The 14,735-nt window shown below is 45.4% G+C and overlaps 1 protein-coding gene across 1 annotated transcript in view; it reads left to right on the forward strand.

The window, feature by feature from the left end:
* LOC310790093 (neuronal acetylcholine receptor subunit alpha-7-like) overlaps positions 1 to 14,735 on the forward strand; it is a gene marked incomplete at both ends in the record, with an annotated part of 76,876 nt that overhangs the window by 2,741 nt on the left and 59,400 nt on the right. The window lies entirely within an intron of this gene.

Raw genomic sequence — 14,735 nt, forward strand, 5'->3', positions numbered from 1 at the left:
ATACTAGTGGAGTGATCTGCCCTGTGCTGCTTTTCTTCAGATGTTGAGCCTTTTTCTTCCTTAGAAAATATCAGAATCTTCCACATGTTTTATGAAAAAGAAGAAAGATTTTAAGATGATGACTTGTTAAGATGAGCATTTTTTGTAATGTACTGCTTATTTCAGATAGTAGGAGACTTGAACCCTTGACTGACAAAAAAGAGCATTCACCCAGACCCCATTTCAGAGATATTTAACCTTGAATACAGGGATTTTGTTTATTTTATTTTATTTTTGAATTTTTATTTTTTTTGCCTCAACAGATATGAATGCATCAAATCCTGCCTCCTGAGCCCTTTCAGTGGGCAGACTAAACAGTTGTATTATTTGTGGTTGTGTCACGTTTGACTGTTGGAAGGAGAATAGGCTTCGTGAGGCTTTGGGCATGGGGCTTACAGAATCAGCTAGCCGCTTAGAGGCCTCTGCACACATTCACTGTGTCAAAGATAAGCAGCTAGTGTGTCAGGGCAAACACAGGACAACAGCTAGTGTGTCAGGGCAAACACAAGACAACAGCTAGTGTGTCAGGGCAAACACAAGACAACAGCTAGTGTGTCAGGGCAAACACAAGACAACAGCTAGTGTGTCAGGGCAAACACAAGACAACAGCTAGTGTGTCAGGGCAAACACAAGACAACAGCTAGTGTGTCAGGGCAAACACAAGACAACAGCTAGTGTGCCAGGGCAAACACAAGACAACAGCTAGTCTGCCAGGGCAAACACAAGACAACAGCTAGTCTGCCAGGGCAAACACAAGACAACAGCTAGTCTGCCAGGGCAAACACAAGACAACAGCTAGTCTGCCAGGGCAAACACAAGACAACAGCTAGTGTGTCAGGGCAAACACAAGACAACAGCTAGTGTGCCAGGGCAAACACAAGACAACAGCTAGTGTGCCAGGGCAAACACAAGACAACAGCTAGTCTGCCAGGGCAAACACAAGATAACAGCTAGTGTGTCAGGGCAAACACAAGACAACAGCTAGTCTGCCAGGGCAAACACAAGACAACAGCTAGTGTGCCAGGGCAAACACAAGACAACAGCTAGTCTGCCAGGGTAAACACAAGACAACAGCTAGTGTGTCAGGGCAAACACAAGACAACAGCTAGTCTGCCAGGGTAAACACAAGACAACAGCTAGTCTGCCAGGGTAAACACAAGACAACAGCTAGTGTGTCAGGGCAAACACAAGACAACAGCTAGTGTGCCAGGGCAAACACAAGACAACAGCTAGTGTGTCAGGGCAAACACAAGACAACAGCTAGTCTGCCAGGGCAAACACAAGACAACAGAGGGACGTGGAGCGATGGGATGGGACAGTTTCTTTGGGTTCCTTGAAATATTTTTTGACAACATTAGACTTTCAAAAGTCCTTAAGATCTGCTGTTGGCTGAGCGTGTTTTCTCCTCAGACGATTGGCATTTGTTTCATTATTACAAAAAAACAATCCAATCCAAGTGACATATATAATATACATACTGTAGGTGTGACAAGTCCCAACCTCCGGTTCTGAAAAATCAGGTCAAACCAAAAAGTACCAAAAACTGCAGTTCCTCGAATGGCAACTTGAGGCTGGCTCCAAAAGGAAGTAATTCCCCATTCAGCCCAATGAGCCCCAATTAGCCCATCATGCTAAAATGCCCCAAATCTGCAGCAATCAACATGTTTACAGCATGGTTAAAAATGGCTTTGGTCTCTATAGCTAATTTCCCCAGTCATAACAACTACATACATTGTTATACAGTCTATGGCTGTAAAGAGAAGTCCGATTGTATAGAAGTCAATGGGAAAATGACCCTACTTCTCACTTGATTTATGACCTCGTCACTTTCCTAATTAGTTCATGCTCTCATCACTAGTTTCAAGTCATCTTCAATACAGCATGGTGTTCATTTAGTAAATTATGGTCTCATTTAGAGTAAAATAGACGATAAAGTAGGGCTGCACGATATGAGGAAAAGCTGCGATGTGCGATAACACTTTTCAATGACCTGCGATAAATAAATAAATGCTATAAACAAAAATATTAATGGGTAGGGGTGCTCCGATCCGGCTAAGCCACGATCCGATCCGATTCCGATTCCTGGGGTCACGATCCGATTCCAGAATCGATTCTCGATTCCAGAATCTAGAATTGATTGTCAATTATGTAGTTTTATATTGCAATAACACAAAGGTAAATCTAAGACAAAAAATGACAAATGTATTAATGCTGAACTTCAAATTCAACTTCTGAAGTATTACAGTGAGGGCCTAAATTCATTTTGCAATACGAGTGTGTTAATTTAAGCATACGTATCAGTAAGTGGCACGGGATTCTCAAAGCCTGTGTTGAGGGTCATACGAACAAAAATGCACTCTTGAAGCTAAAAAAAATCCAAAACCAACAAGTTAATTATTTACATTTTTACTTCAATGTAGAACAGTAATTTCTTACACATGAGATTACTTTTAGCCTTTTAGTCATAACGATTATTGAAAGATATTCCATATTCCAGACTGAAATGTTATAACAGAAGTGGGGTATTGGCCAGAATGACATGAACATTTGGACACTTATTTAGCCGGTATCTTGCATGTTGCGTTTTTTTTTTTTGCGATAACACGTGACTTTTGCGATGTGTTCATCGCGCATTTTCATATCGCGATGACGATGAAAATACGATAAATCGTGCAGCCCTACGATAAAGCGGACTATGTTTTGGGGCGTGATTGACACGTTGTGTGTCCAGTGATCGTGCAGCTCGCCGATAACGGACCAATAGCAGGTGGTGCTGCTATAGAGACTGGGATGTCTGGGAACGCCCACAAAATGTTAAACGGCTGGCGCGCGAGTGGGGTAAAACCGCTGATATATCTCATGGGCTGACTCACCAAAAGACGGTGCTGCGGCTCTAAACTACATGTTTGGGGGTTCTAGAGCAGAACACAAGACGTCTGCTCAGATGTGCGTTTACTGCGGTGGTTAAATCCCAGATCGTGTCTGCCTGGGCTGGGCTATCAGCTAAATTCTAACTTTGCTGAATGGATAGAACGGGGGAATTTACCCCACCCTGACCCCGCCCCCAGGCTAACCCAGTGTCTATTGTGGGCGTTCCTAGAGCCTGTATGGGCGTTCCCAGACATGCAGACTGTCTCTATAAAAGAAAAACCCGATAAAAAACAAGGTGGCGATCATCACAATGCAAAAGCAGAGGCTTCAAAACGTCCAGAAGCCACTGTGTGACGTCAAGGTGGCTACGTTCATATTTCTATACAGTCTATATGTATGTACTGTATGGTGTGCAGTTTGCCCGCGGCCAAAAGACAGCTCTGAGCCTATGGATCAATACAAATAGCATAGCCCTGCAATGTAACGGTTTCCCCGACCCTCTCAGAGGAGCGGAGGACTGACAGATAAGAGTGAACCCCAGGCGTTGCTATATATTTGCCCGATTTCAATCTCTGATTTCATGCCTGATCTCATTCTGTCAATTTTTTAGTCTTGCTTCTTTTTACCATGGTCAATAACACTCACACTTTCCCAGACTCTATGGTCTTTAATCACAGTAAAGCGTAAATGAATTTAACTTGTTATGAATATAAATGGTGTGTTTGTGGTGGGGTTACGTTCATCCAAGACAATACTGAGACAAGAGACTTGTGTTGTCGAAGTGGAGAATGGGCAGCTGTGTATATAGGCCTGTTATGCTAGATAACAGATGTAACAGTTCTAACAGTTCTTAAACCTTTTATTTAGGGCTGGGCGATACGGACAAAACCAAATACCACAATAATATTTTTGACCAAATACCTCGATATCAATATTGCAACGCTATTGTGGGGATGACTGTTGGTGCTTTCACAGAATATTTACACAATGAGATTTTTTGATAAATCATCATCGGTAATGTGGATATAATGACTCCATGGCTAAGTCAAATAATAAAACAGCTACAACTGTGTGATCAGTTCAGAAAATGACATCACTTTACTGTAATGAAGCCTTTAAAACCAGGAAAGGACAACGCTTATGCCATATCACAATATTGCAATATCCAAAATCTAAGACGATATCTAGTCTCATATCACAATATCGATATCATATTGATATATTGCCCAACCCTAGTAGAGAAGCATGGATGTGGTAGCCCCGTACACAATGCCTTAACATGCCAGAGGTCTTAGCCACTGGATTAGGATTAAACCTCCATGGTTTTAGGGCTCTGAGCACTCCACTCAGCCATAGATTATACAGCTCTAATATATGAACCCATCCATAGCAAACTCTATTAACACACCGCACCAAACACCCGGATTCCTGCTCGCCCGACGCTGTAACCACTCAGTTTAACACACCGCACCAAACACCCTGATTCCTGCTCGCCCGCTGCTGTAACCACTCAGTTTAACACATCGCACCATACACCCTGATTCCTGCTCGCCCGCTGCTGTAACCACTCAGTTTAACACACCTCACCATACACCCTGATTCCTGCTCGCCCACCGCTGTAACCACTCAGTTTAACACACCTCACCATACACCCTGATTCCTGCTCGCCCATCACTGTAGCCACTCAGTTTAACACACCTCACCATACACCCTGATTCCTGCTCGCCCGCTGCTGTAGCCACTCAGTTTAACACACCTCACCAAACACCCTGATTCCTGCTTGCCCGCCACTGTAACCACTCAGTCAAATAATGCTGGAAATGGTGCGTTCATGGCTAAGCTCACGGCTCGTCAGTTGCTTTAAGCATCATTGTTTGTGCGTGCGTTCGTGCGTACACACACACACACACACACACACACACACACACACACACGTGGAAGATGGTAATGACTACATGGACAGACACACAAGTGGAAATGCAGTCACTTAGACAAACGTGCGCACACACACAAACGCACACAGTTACACAAAGAAGTGACAAACAACTAGTCAGCAGTAGAAAGGGTCGAAGGTGGCCGCCGCTGCTGCTGAAATTGCTCATGTAAAATTCATTGTTTCTTTCAACATTGTTTCATCACTGTATTCTCTCTCTCTCTCCCTCTCCCTCCCTCCCTCTCTCTCTCTCTCCTTCCCTCTCCATCCCCCTCTCTCTCTTCTATCTCATTAAGGCCTGTTTTTCTCCTCTCATACTTTATCTTTATCATCTTGTCATTGACATGCTGCCATTCTCCTGTCTCTTCCAGGGTATCTGCAAGTTTCAGAAAGACACATTTAATAATGCCACCTGGAATTGGATTTAAGACCAATTTTAACAACCAACATTAAAAAGGCTGTGAAAACGACCCTCAAACTATGAATGATCAGTTTAAAGAAGAGACCAGCAGGAAATGAAATGTTTAGGAATATGATGTCCAACATTTCTGTCATAATTGTATTAATGTGAACATGCATGTGGGTCAAACTTAATGTGACCGACTAGAAGTGCAGGTAATTTAACATATAAAAAAATTATTGCTCATCCCATTTCTATCTTGGCAGCATAGTATTTGCGCAAATGTGTTGACAAAATATCACTGCATGCACTGCATGATCAAAGGCAGTGCCACTATCTATTCTTTCAAAATGAAACGTAATAAAAATTGTACTATGGTCTGGATGAATACTCTTTTCTGATTGGCTGGCATGTGTACGTTAAAACTGATTGACGCACACGTAGTCCGGCTCAAGTCTACTCACAGGTTCTAACTTCATCCCAACCTGCGCAGCTGTTTGATTAACGTTAGCTTTCTGGCTCAGCTCAGCCAATTAAAGGGTTCTTCTATACCGATTTGTATCCAAGGTTCGTCCTACGTACTGGAAGAGTGAACGTTTCCATTGCATGAGAAGCTGACGGGATGGTAATGATGGTGCCAGGTATTATTCCAAGTCGGTTTCCCAGGTTTTTCTAGGTAGACAGAGTTATGGCTCGTGAAAAACTTTAGATTTTGATTGCTAAACTTGCACCAAACATTTGCGAATGCTTGCATTTTATATTGGTGGCAAATGACCATGGTCTAAGCGGGATAGTCAACTCCTAGGTACAATACGATTTGAATGCACTTGGCGGAGGTTCTTCGCCTCCACGTCGTGCATTAAAATCGTTTAACGCACGCACACCTAGGAGTTGACTATCCCTTAACGTAAACCACATTCAAATTCTGTGTCAGAAAGACTTTACCAGCAGGCTTCCCCCGCCTTCACCTCATGTTCAACTCCTACCCACTCATCCTCTCTCTCTCCCTCCTCTCCTCACCTTTCTGTCCCACTCCCCCTCCCTCCCTGCTTGTGTGCCTCCCCCCTCCCTCCCTGCTTGTGTGCCTCCCCCTCCCTCCCTCCCTCCCTGTGTGTTTTAGAGCAGGCTGGTAAGAGGCTATAGAGCTACCCGGGGTGAGATGCAGGAGCAGCAGCTGGTGAACATCCCATCACACTGACTCACTCGCCTGCCAACTGACTAATAGTGAAATGGCGAGGCACCAGACCATGGCTGAAGTAGTTGTGACCTCAGTTTAAATTAATTCACACTTGGTTAGTTTTACCTACACAACAAAATGGCAGCCAACAAAAAGTATCTTCTTCGGCTTTCTATCATTTGGATGATATTTGCCCTTCACAAGGATATAAATACAAGACTATTTGCATGAAAACACACGCGCGTGTCCGCGGACACACACACGCACGCACACACACACACACACACACACACACACACACACACACACTCACACTCACACACACACACACACACACACACTCACACTCAGAAACATTTTGTCACAGTCCATCAGATGTGATGTTATAGTAGTGTCTGGGGTGCATTATTTGCTTACCTTGGGGTGCTTTTCTTACAGGCAGTTAAAGGGACAGCTGTGAAGGTCTTGGACATAATCTCTCTAAAGCGCCGAGATGGCCTCTATTAGTCCTCTCATTTCACTTGGAGCAAAAACAACAAATAATACAAACGGGGGGCTGCATTAGCTGTCATTGTGCTTGTGGATGTTAGGATGATGTCATCATTCCTACTGTGATGTCATAGTTCACTCACTGATGATGTCATAACACAAGGTGATGTCATATTTGGGACATTCGGGACATTTCTACCTGCATCTAACCACCTGCTGAAGAGCACCGCCACTGTCTGCCTGCATCTAGCCACCTGCTGAAGAGCACCTCCACTGTCTGCCTGCATCTAACCACCTGCTGAAGAGCACCTCCACTGTCTACCTGCATCTAACCACCTGCTGAAGAGCACCTCCACTGCCTACCTGCATCTAACCACCTGCTGAAGAGCACCTCCACTGTCTACCTGCATCTAACCACCTGCTGAAGAGCACCTCCACCGGAGTCTGCGGCATTTCTGTTCTTCAGATGTCTTCTTTGAGGGCCTCGTTGGACGCCAGTCGCAGAGGGGAGGGTACTGTTAGGAAGATGTCATCATTCCTACTGTGATGTCATCATTCCTACTGTGATGTCATTCACTCACTAATGATGTCATAACACAAGGTGATGTCATATTCGGGACCTATAAAGGTTTGGTTCTGCAGGTCATCTGCAGTTGCTCATAGACTAGATTCATCTCGCGACAACACTGCAACAGTTCCCCATCTTCGTACCTTGCAGACCCAGCTATCAAGTTCCACAGCGTTCCTATTTATCGAGACTTCAGTTACCAAGTTTGCCTTGGCCATCAACTATCCGCACGTAAATCCACATGTCTCACACCAAGCCTGACAGTGGACGCGAGATATTTCAACATTGTATTACAATGTTTATAATGATTACTGTTGTCTTTTTGGGTGTAATTCTCCCACCGTGGACTTTCTGTCTGCTCAGCTTGGCTTTCTTCTTCCTCGCAGTGAACATTATATTTTGCCCTTGTGGCGTTAAATCATTTCAGAAAAGAAAAGAAAAGAAAAGAAAAATGATAAAATAGCACATAGCCTACATTGTCGATTAATTGGTTAACATACAGCAGTTTGATCTATCAAATTCTTAATGATCAATTGTCAATTAATCATTAAATGGCCTGCATTTATATAGCGCTTTTATCCAAAGCGCTTTACAGTCAGTAGGTACATTCATCCATTGACACACCAATGGCGGCAGGCTACCACACAGGGTGCTGGCACACCATCAGGAGCAATTTGGGGTTCAGTGTCTTGCCCAAGGACACTTCGACATGCGGACTGGAGGAGCCGGGAATCGAACCACCGACCTTCTGATTGGTGGACGACCGCTCTACCTCCTGAGCCACAGCCGGAGGTCTAACATCCCTAGTCAGCATCGAAGGCATACGTACATCCACCAACCTGACCACAACGCCCTTACTGGCCACCGCTTTATTTCGATGCCCTGACTGACAGAAAGATACTTCCAATTGAAAGAAATTAGTTTGAAAGTCGTGTGTCACGAAAAGAGGAAGATGGAAATCGTGTCCACGTACACAAATCTATAGATTACAATTTCGTGTACAGTATATTTCACAAACTGCCATGAGACCAAGCTTGGGTCCTGCAGTTTTGCTCCTGGTGTGATTCTCAATCTCTCTCTCTCTTTAACTTTCTTTCTCTTTCTCCCTCTCACACACACACAGACACACGGACACACACACACAGAGACACACGGACACCATGTTTGTAGGGCTGTGGATTTGTCATGGTGTGAAGCGTCCAGGCCATCAGGGAGCGGAGGTCTGTCTGCGCTCCCTTTGTTCAGCACTCTTCCCCTTCCAGGTTGTGGGCCGGTGTTCCCAGGAGGCTGTGGGATCAGAGAGCTGTTGTGTTCCACACACAGTCACTCTGAACGCTCCGCTCTGCCAGGCCGGCGTGATGTCATGTAGTTATTATGTGGCAGCGGTGTAGCATCGATGTCTGGCTTTCCGTATGATTGTGCTTTTGTGCCACCGTATGAAATCAGATGACTGTGAGTAATCAGTGGATTTAGATCGAATGTTTCTCTCTCATCTTAGATTTTTCTTTTCTTCTTTTCTTTAATTGTTTTGAATGTATTTTGAACTATAACTAGACTTGCTTTCAGAGTGAGGCCATGTAGGGTTGGATTGCATTTAATTAAGCTGAGCTGAGTTAAGTTGAGCTGCCACAGAATTTAATTGAATCTGAATTGACTATGTTTTCTTGCTGTAGAATTCACGTACTGTACTGTAGTTCACAGCACATTTGGGTCCATACATTTGATGTGGAATAATTTGGCCCACTATGCATAATGATGTCTCTCCCTTTCCCCCCTGGAGCGTTGTCCTTATCATTGCGCTTTACTGTGGTGTTATGTGCAGTTTACCCTGACAGAATGTTGTTCTTACAATGGTGCTTTCCTGTAGTGTTATGTGCAGTTTGCCCTGACGTAACGCTAACGCACTTCTGTGTCCTCTCTCCTTGCCTTTGGCTTCTATTCTTATCCACTTGATCATCATTTTGCCACAGCGCTTTGTGCTGAGTCAGCCCCCTCGCTGCTCGTCCATGTGCTTCTGTTAGATTAGGGAGAGCTCCAGGGGGGAGTGAGACCCCCACTGAGAGGACCATGCTGCGGCCCTCCACAGGGTCTGTCTGCCAGGAGAGATTGTCCGGCCTCAATCACTGGTGTGTGAACCATGGTGATCAAAGCCAGCTGCTGCGGGCATCCGGGTAGTGTAGCGGTAGATTCCCTGCTTACCAACACGGGGTCGCAGGTTCGCATCCACGTGTTACCTCCGGCGTGGTCGGGCGTCCATACAGGCACGATTGGCTGGTGTCTGCGGGTACGAAGCCGGATTGGGGATACCGGTATGTGTCCTGGTCGCTGCACTAGCGCCTCCTCTGGGTGGTCGAGGCGCCTGGTCGGGGTGGAAGGGAACTGGTGGGAATAGCGTGATCCTCCCATGTGCTACGGCCTGACGATGAAGGCAGAGGGTGGAGCAGCGACAGGGGCAGCAGGAGGAAAAATTGGCCAACTACAATTGGGGAGAAAATGGGGAAAAATCAGAACAAATAATAATAAAAAAAGACAGCTGCACTTTGCCCTGATTAGATAATATACAGAGTAGAGGTCAGTAGAGGCTGCCAATCATCTCTGCGATGGTCTTGTTTAACAGTATATCTCAAAAGTAATCTTTAAACGAACATTTTATTCAAGGTTTGTAGGATATGGATGTACAGTATGTAACACTTGTGTTTATAACAGTATACCAATTCTTGTATGTGAGTTTCAGCTACATCACCTCTGGGTTTCTAAAAGCATCATAACGCATGCAATCCTTAGTCATATTAAATTGTACATAGTACTGTTATGTAGATTGCCTAAAGCAGACCACCTCGGCAGAAAGAGACCATGGTTTGTGTGTGTGTGTGTGTGTGTGTGTGTGTGTGTGTGTGTGTGTGTGTGTGTGTGTGTGTGTGTGTGTGTGTGTGTGTGTGTGTACAGCAGTAGCTCCCCTCCTGGCCGTCTGTCTTTGTAGAGCCTGTGTCTGAGGAGTATGTTTGGAAGCTGCATCTGAACACCCTGACCCAGTAAAAACATTCACATGAGACACAATCACAGAGGAGAGGGAGCGTTTCTCAGTATCTGCTAATGTGAGGGGGGAGAGAGACAGAGAGAGAGAGGGGGGGAGAGAAACAGAGAGAGAGGGGAGAGAGAGGGGGGGAGAGAAACAGAGAGAGGGGAAAGAGACAGAGAGAGAGGGGGGGGAGACAGAAAGAGAGAGAGAGAGGGGAGAGAGACAGAGAGAGAGGGGGGGACAGACAGAGAGAGAGAGGGTAGAGAGACAGAGAGAGAGAGGGGGGGAGACAGACAGAGAGAGAGAGGGGGGGAGAGAAACAGAGAGAGAGGGGAGAGAGAGAGAGGGGGGAGAGAGACAGAGAGAGAGAGGGGGGGAGAGAAACAGAGAGAGAGGGGAAAGAGACAGAGAGAGAGGGGGGGGAGACAGACAGAGAGAGAGAGGGGAGAGAGACAGAGAGAGAGGGGGGGGACAGACAGAGAGAGAGAGGGGAGAGAGACAGAGAGAGAGAGGGGGGGAGACAGACAGAGAGAGAGGGGAGAGAGACAGAGAGAGAGGGGGGGGAGACAGAGGGGAGAGAGACAGAGAGAGGGGGGGGGGAGAGACAGAGAGAGAGAGGGGAGAGAGACAGAGAGAGAGAGGGGGGGAGACAGAGAGAGAGAGCGGAGAGAGACAGAGAGGGGGGGGAGACAGACAGAGAGAGAGGGGAGAGAGACAGAGAGAGAGGGGGGGAGACAGACAGAGAGAGAGGAGAGAGAGACAGAGAGAGAGGGGGGGAGACAGAGAGAGAGAGGGGAGAGAGACAGAGAGAGGGGGGGAGAGAGACAGAGAGAGAGAGGGGAGAGAGACAGAGAGAGAGGGGGGGAGACAGACAGAGAGAGAGAGGGGAGAGAGACAGAGAGAGAGGGGGGGAGACAGAGAGAGAGAGGGGAGAGAGACAGAGAGAGAGACAGAGAGAGAGGGGGGAGACAGACAGAGAGAGAGAGGGGAGAGAGACAGAGAGAGAGCACACAGAGAAAGTATACGCCACGGCAAGATGATTTCGTGTGTGTGTTCATGTGTGTCACCTATTTCCCAACCAGAGACCCACTTTTCTGGCCCCACAGCTAAAGAGGGTATCAGCTCACTCTGTCTATCTGGCCCACATGTTGTCTTCTTCTTTCATTGTTCTATGAAAATGGCACCAATCAATCATTCATAAATCATTTTTTTTTATGGCAGATATATGTTTTTACTCAGAAAAGAGGGAGTCAACACAACTAAAGGAGCAGCAGCTTCTGTCTTTACCCGCATATAACCGAGCCTTCACCTACCATCATGATCAGAGTCTCATCAATGAGAAAAGGCATTATAATAGAGCAGGTAATGATCGCTGTGGGAATGCTCGCTTTTAGCTGATGCCAAGCAAAACTTACTCTTGGAGACACATGCATTTGAACAGATTGGCGCCTGCTGGGACAACTGTAGGCGTGTCATAAACTTGGGACATTAGTATCCCCACTATTCCTATATAAAATAGCGGTCTGTTCACAATGCAGACACACCCACCCTTCAATATTTATTACCGTCATATAAAATCTTACATGGGGGTGGCAGGCGCCTCTCCCAGCATGCACCAGGAGGACGCCTTGAGAGACACACTGCATACAGAATCCTGCATAAAGATATTCACGCCTATTTTTTGTCTCCCTATCTTTCTCATTCCACGCTCTTCTCTCTCACAGGCCAGATAGCCTTCCGTGTCCATTCCAATATTGCTGTAATGAATGACGTGGAGGAAACGCGTTCGCAGAGAAAATTGGCTTGACCTCTAAGTAAAACCTTGTGAATCTGTGAAATGTATTAATATTTGGGCGGGTGGCCCCCTTGGGTGCTGGTGCCTAAGGGGGCCTATGAGGTGCCCAGAAGGAGTCTGCATGTTAATTTAGAGCTGAGAACTGAGGCAATATGCACAATGCAGAATATATATACGGAACGAAAATATAAATGCAACACTTTTGCTTTTGCTCCCACTCGCCATTAGTTAAAGTATTATAGCTGCTTCCCCTACCAGAACTTTACACCATCAGATTACTCTTGCTAACTACATCGTGCTCTGCTCAGACTGTCACTCATATTTCATTTAATGCCTATTTAACTCGGGCTGTAAATTCATGTAAATTCACTGCCTATTTAATGCCTATTTAACTCAGACTGTAAATTCATGTAAATTCAACGTAAATTTATATTTAATGTCTACTGAACACTCCTCCACTCATGTATATAATATATTATTGTAGATATATTAGATTGCACTTGCAACGTTGTGACTGTCTTTAGTTGTTTTTCCTACTTCTTGTCTCATGAACATTGACATGACCGCTATGCTGCATACAGACACTAAGACAAATTCCTCATTATGTTCAGGAGTTGAAATAAAAGATCAAAAACCTTTTCTATGCACACAAAATGCTTATTTCTCTCAAATCTTATTCACAAATGTGTTTAAATCCGTGTTAGTGAGCACTTCTGCTTCGCCGAGATAATCCCTCCACCTGACAGGTGTGGCATTAAACAGCACGATTATGCAAAGGTCTGCCTTTGTCCGGTGACAATAATGGCACCTTCAAATGGGGCTGTAAGCTCTATTTGAAGGCAGCGTAACACATTGGAGACAGGTCATGGTAGTGGAATGAACATTCAATTCACCGGCGACAGCTCTGGGGGATATTGCTACTGTCTGCCACTGGCGTAGCCAGACATGGCACATTGGGTGTGCCACAGAAAGGCAGGGTGTGCCAGGGGGCGGACCATTTGGGCCTTTTGAAGCCAGATTTAGAGGAATATTAAGATATGACCATAACCATCAATGTTTGCTGCTTTTCTAACTCATTATTAGCAGATAGAAGCAGTCAATTAAATTGTATTTTTTATGTGCACTAATGAGTGCGCTTTCACTCTCAAACGACCGGACATCAGCACATGAATGAATCACCAAACTTGTTTTTACTGAATAACCCTTTCAGTTCTCAGCCCTGATAGCCTACTCTGTGCTGCTTTTAATCTCTCGCAATCATGCTCTCAAACACAACACATTTACTTGGTGAAATGACTAAAAACGAGCAGTTGCAAATCAAAGTTTAGCCTACCACATGGGTCTCCACTGTCCACCACCAATACAGGTGCGGGAACGGGTGCACTACAAGCCGCACTTGTTGAGGGGGAGGGCGACGAGTCATCTTCTTCCTCGTCAATGCGACGTTTCTTGCCTTTGTGGAAAAATCTTAAAAGCGAGCTCTGTTTCATGTCTGCTTGATTTGGTGCTGCGGCTGCATTTGTTTACTGTAGACAGCGTAGCTAGTTTCCCATGATGCTCTGGGGCACAGAGGCATAGCAGGACAGTCGGACACTTACGCATGACAGGCTGTGCATGACAGCTGATGTGTTTTGCAGACAAACAAACACAAAAACTTATTTTTTTCCCCTTTCTCTTTGGGTGTGCCAGCTGCCTGTGTGGGTGGCATTGGCACACCCAGGCGCACCCGTGGCTACGCCAATGCTGTCTGCATGCCAAGTGCACGCTGCCTCAGAAAGTGCAACATCTGTGGCATTGTGTTGTGTGGTCAAACTGCACGTTTTAGAGTGTCCTTTGATTCTGAGCAGCCCAAGCACACCTGTGCAATAATGATGCTCTTTAATCAGAATCTTGAAGTGCCACACCTGTCAGGTGGATGGATTATCTCGGCTAAGTAGAAGTGCTCACTAACACGGATTTAAACTCATTTGTGAACAAAATCTGAGAGAAATCAGCCATTTGTGCATAGAAAAAGTATTATGGTAGACCTTTTTTTCCCTCAACTCGTTAAAAATGTGAGCAAAAACAGGGGAGCGCTTTTACGGGGGGGGGGGGGGACTGTAAAGCATGTCTTAATGAATTAATTGGATAAAGAGTTAATTGTTTATCACCATCCTGCCTTTCTGCCACCTAATCTGCTCAAGTTGTCTGTCGCTATCTACCCATGTCCATCTCTGGTGTGTTGAAGGACGTAAATGCTGAGCCACACCAGAAAGGTCATCTGTCCTCTTTTTGCACACTCCAACCTTAATCCATCCTCTAGTCTTTTTATCATTCTGTTGGGATATTTGTAATCCACTGCGTCAGAAATTCAAGTTTTTTCTTCCTGTTCTTTTGCCTTCAACACACAAAGGAAGGTTTGAGATTTGATGAAGCCTAACCTATTGATGCAAAAGCATTTCATG

The sequence above is a fragment of the Poromitra crassiceps genome, assembly GCF_964638095.1.
Source record: "Poromitra crassiceps genome assembly, chromosome: 15".
In the NCBI taxonomy this organism is placed as follows: domain Eukaryota; kingdom Metazoa; phylum Chordata; class Actinopteri; order Beryciformes; family Melamphaidae; genus Poromitra; species Poromitra crassiceps.